Consider the following 5,508-nt stretch of genomic DNA (forward strand, 5'->3'; position numbering starts at 1 on the left):
GAGAGGATGGAGGACTGTACTGAGTGCTTAGGTACTGCGTTACGCTCATTACCCTCCCCCCATACATGTAGGGGGCTTTATTCCATTAACTCTCTTGCTGTCTCCCTGTCTGTCCGTCACTCCCAATGACTCACCAGACACAGATACTACAAAGGTCAGGACAATGTGTGTGGCGTGTGTGTGGCCCATTCACAGATATGCGATCAGCATGTTGAACTAATAGCCAAACTAATGTGTCCACTGAGACCTTGCTGAGTGTAAATATAGAAGAGGGGATAACGATGTGAGAGAGAGAGAGAGAGAGAGAGAGAGAGAGAGAGAGAGAGAGAGAGAGAGAGAGAGAGAGAGAGAGAGAGAGAGAGAGAGAGAGAGAGAGAGAGAGAGAGAGAGAGAGAGAGAGAGAGAGAGAGAGAGTGTGCGCTGACAAGCGGCAGGTACTCTCGCCCTACTGTCTGACTCTCTCTCTCTGAGGGTTTGTCTCAGCGGATGGTGCCATGATGAATAGGCCTGTCTAGGCTAACCTAGCGGAGACCAATTAGAGGGACAGAGAGAGAGAGAGAGAGGGAGAGAGAGAGAGAGAGAGAGAGAGAGAGAGAGAGAGAGAGAGAGAGAGAGAGAGAGAGAGAGAGAGAGAGAGAGAGGGTGACAGTGAGAGGGAGAGAGACCCTGAAGGAGACGTTGGAACAAAACAGTAGGGACGGAAAGAAAAATTCAAGGGGACCCCTAAACAACAGAAGACGAGGATAAGAGTAGAGATGGGGAGTTATAGGTAGAGAGAGAGAGAGAGAGAGAGAGAGAGAGAGAGAGAGAGAGAGAGAGAGAGAGAGAGAGAGAGAGAGAGAGAGAGAGAGAGAGAGAGAGAGAGAGAGAGAGAGAGAGAGGATCAGGTTCAAGTGTGAAGTTAGAGACAAGGTATATGTTTGATTTCACCAGTTTCTGTGAGCACACATGTGCAGGGACATGTGTGTGAGTGTGTGATGTGTCAGTGGATAGTGGAGGGAGAGAGAGGAGGGTGGAGGAGAGAGAGAGCGAGCGAGGTCTTCCCCTTAAGTCTTAACCTTCTCTGCTGCAGGAGAAGGCTTGACAGCAGAGAGACGCAGAAATAAAACTGGCCCCCAACCACAACACGGACCGCCTCTCACCTCTGTGTGTGAACCTCCACGCCGCTCCCCCCCCTCCAGCCCCCCCCCTGCCCTGCTCCGTCCCCCCTTCTGGGTGAACACTTGCTCTCGTCAACACAAACTCTTTCACAATTCTTTACATGCAATATTGAAAAACAATATTGAAAAACAATTGTTTTTTCGTGCTTTTTGAACGCCTCATTCTTCTCACCAAACATACAACCTATTTGGCATAGCGACTGTACACATAATGATCAATCTCTCAGCACGTTCCCTGGAATCCCCACCGCCAGCCGCCACTCTGCCTCCCGGGCGTCAAACCAGCAACCGTCCCGCTCATCCACGGCCGTCGGACCCCGCGAAGCGAGGAGGAGACGGGGGAGGAGGAGGAGACGAAGGAGAGGAAGGTAGGTGGAGAAGAACGTCAGACGTAAATGTGAATAGAAGGAAGAAGTCAGAGAGAGAGAGAGAGAGAGAGAGAGAGAGAGAGAGAGAGAGAGAGAGAGAGAGAGAGAGAGAGAGAGAGAGAGAGAGAGAGAGAGAGAGAGAAGGCTGACAGCACAATTAAGGTTTTTAATTCTCTGCTTGAGTGGGCCGGTCCAGTATTTATGCTAATTAGGACGCCAGCTCCATGTAATAAATCTCTATGATCCATCCCTTCCTTTGCCTTCCTTCATTCCTCTCGCTCTCTCTCCCTCCCTCTCGCTGACACACATGCACTTCAACCAGTAAACAGAAAACCTTCCCAGTGTTGATTTATTAGGTCAGACTCAAAGGTTACAAAACAATAGTTTCAACAGTTTTTCGTTACCACATAGATAGAATTTCTAGCAGGTCCTTTGTTTCATCTCCCTCCTACAACGGTGATAGAACTAGTTATGTTTAATGTAACTGTGTTTACACATGCATTACACGGGGCTAAAAAAAACAAAACAGGAAACACAGCAACCACATGCTTGTGGTTTTCTCTTAATTACTTCATTCTCCGGGACTTTGTCTGTATTCTGATTGGAGATATTCTACATGTACAGCGCAGCAACATTAAGCCACGGCAACGCATGCAGAAAAACAGTCCTTTATTCCCCCGTCCTCCCCCAGTGCTCTGATGACAGACATGTCTAATGATAAAATTTGTAGATGAAAAGCGGAAAACAGCGCAGCAATCCACAGATAATTGGCGAGCGCAGATCCAGAGGTTGACGGAGAGAGGGAGAGAGGGAGAGAGAGAGAGAGAGAGAGAGAGGGAGAGAGATAGAGAGACAGAGAGAGAGCTAGAGTGAGAGTGAGAGAAAACCCCATATACAGACTAAGTTAGGCTGGCAGGAACGCAGGCTAATGAAAGCATTGTTACATAGTGTCAGCTTTCACCACAAGAGCACATTTACATGAGGCGTTCTTATGTTCAGCCCCGACCACACTATGTGTTCATTAAAAAGACGTGGCTAGGCCCGGGCTCCCCTCAGACCTGTGTGCTCCAACGTCTACATCCATAGGGGCAGTATAACAAGAGGCATCAACAACATCAATCACAGCGCTACTTCCCATTAGCCTCTCTGTTGCCTGATCGCTCTGATCTCAGGGTCTCAGTCCCCCGGTGGGGCCGTCTTCTGGAGCTCCTTGTCGGCCACCGCTCTGCCTTTCCATTTGGTCCTTATGGTCAACGACACCACCACCCCCAGGGCCAGGGCCAAGGTCAGATGGAGCAGGTAGACCAACACCTGGAGGCAGCCGAGGGCCAGGGCCCCCCAGAAGCAGAGCAGAGCCCAGGGGCCCGCCAGCAGCAGCAGGAGGCTCTGGTGGAGGGCCGTCAGGACCAGCGCCGGGGCGGCCAGGAGGAGCTGGGCAAGAGCAGAGGTCAGCCACGAGTAGAGGGACAGAGGAACCAGGAGGAGGGGCAAGGCCGTTCCTGGAGATGCCTGTCCAGAAACGAAGAGAGAGAGAGAGAGCGGAGAAGCAGATTCAAAGTAGATGACGCTCTTGTTATCCGTTTACGTCACGTGCAGGGCTCATGTAGCTGGTAACTCGATACTATACTCTAGTTACGAATGATTTTTTTTCCCTTTAGGGTGATCCATCGCACAGAATAATGTGTGTGTGCAAAGTGTACAAACCACTTTGTTTTCACAGCCGTGTTTTCTTTACTGGAACTTATTGGTTTGTGTAAAAATATCCAGAACTGCTCAAAACCTTGGTTCATACTCGGCATAATAAACACAGGAGAAGACCTAAAAATCGTTTCTACCAAGCAACACTGGCTGACTATTGTCCCCAAGGGCTTTCCGTAGCTTTACAATGAAGTTCTACCATAAGTTGAGTTGGACCACAAGTGGATCTGACAGGATTTGTGTTTTAAGAGCTTTTCCAATAAAGCATGTGTTTTATCCAATTAAACTGTTTCATCATTTTAGTCAGACATTGTTTCTGCGATTGTTTGGCTCTGATACCACCCAGTTGGACATTACTCCACATCCACATAATAAACTGTAGGGCTCTGGAGCCCTGAAGTGTCTTGTCCTTACCTCGCATGGAGGTGCGGATGCTGTCTGTGCACAGCCAAGCCCTGAGGACCGTGGGTTAACACATGGTGGGTAAACACATGGTGAGCAACCAAACAGAGATAATAAAGATGACAGAAATACAACACTTTTGATTTGGCGTAAACATTCAAACGGTATAGTTTGATCTTAAAAACAAATCTAAACTCACATAGGAAGAGAAGAGCCATCGCAGCCCACAGCAGAAACCTCACGGTCAAGCCGTCTTCTATATCTGAATGCGTTGCAAACAAAATAACAAAACAGCCTCATTGTCTTTGTGATCCTTATAAGCACTCAAACAGTCTCAATCAGTCACTCAAGTCACTCAATCCGTTTTTTTAATTCCTGTTTAATTAACAAAGTCCACTCACTCCGTTCCTCCCTCCAGACTGGGGGTGGGCCCATGGTGCAACGGGGTGCGGCTCCAGGGGGGGTCCAGCGGCTGGGGGTCCAACTGTACCGCTCACAAATCCTCAGACTTGTTGATAGGAAGTGAATTGTTCCTATCAACAAAATAAATGTTATACAGTCAGTGTTAAAACAAACAAAAGCTTCTCTGTCCTCTTACTAAACGATACGACAGTTTTGCAAAAAAACGTAATAGAGGCTCTTTAATCATTTGATCTGATGTTTTGTAGGTTATATGAAAGTACTCTTCCACCACAGACCCCCGACTGGCCCCTATAGGCCATGCATATACATTATATGCTGAGTATACATATCATTATTATTGTACATAAACATCTGTTTCACAGTTCATGGGAAAATAATAAATGCAAAGCCATCAGCCTCAGTAAATGTTTGTTCCTTTTAATAAACATAAACTAAATTGAAGCTGTAGTTCTCTTTTATTGTACCAGTTTATGCACTATCAGATAATTAATAACATTCATTGAAAAAGAAGAAACCAAAGTATATCAGTATGCGATACCTTTCCTCTACGCACAACAGCATAATATTATAATAATTCTTGTAATTCAGTTATGGCTTTTGGCTTTGGGGTACAGCATATGCCAACCCAACATTTTCAGTGCTCCATCTGGCCGCCCCGATGAAACATTTCTGGGGGTAACACTGGTCTTTATGGGTAACACGAGGTCGAGGGCTGATTCCATCTGTCCTTTTCACCGGCACCATTCTTATTGGAAACGGCAACATATTTGGATCCTAACTGATGTAAAATTCATGCGATTTTTATTTATCCTATTTATTCCGTTTCGTGACTTTTGTCTGTTGCGTGCATGATGTCAAAGGACCTTTAAGTTAGCAAACTGATTTTACGAGCTATTGCGGAATGCTCCGAAAGTGCCTGTATTTGTCGGAACCTACCACATCGAGAAGGGACTTTTTGGGGCATAAAAATGGCCTCTGAATTTAATTTAGACCCTGGGGATTGGGCACCCCCTGTGAAAACTTGAACAATTAACTTCTACATCAGTTTGGCAGAGCGCTATAATGTCAATAACACGTCTTTGTCTGCCTGGTTCGGACCCAAGGCCCAACCAGGAAGACAATGGAACTGTGATAGCTCAGTGTTAGTTTTGTCCTCGTTTCGTTTACTTCTTAAAAGACAGAAATGGGCTCTAAAAGCCAATGTTACCACCATCTAGGAAATTATAAATGTGCTATTTGTGATCAAATGGAACCGTCTTGCACATTTATTCTTCAGCTCTGCCTCTGCATATGAAAGCTACCCAGGTGACGCTCTGAGACAGAACGGGAGGCTGGTGTGACGGTAGGCGTAGCATGACCAAGTGCAGAGACTATGACAGGTTCGGCAATCCAGAGTTGTTGTATGCAAATGAGCTCCTTCCCCTGTAGACATGTAACATTACAATGACCGGATGCAA

The sequence above is a fragment of the Gadus morhua genome, chromosome 3 (assembly GCF_902167405.1).
Source record: "Gadus morhua chromosome 3, gadMor3.0, whole genome shotgun sequence".
Taxonomy (NCBI): domain Eukaryota; kingdom Metazoa; phylum Chordata; class Actinopteri; order Gadiformes; family Gadidae; genus Gadus; species Gadus morhua.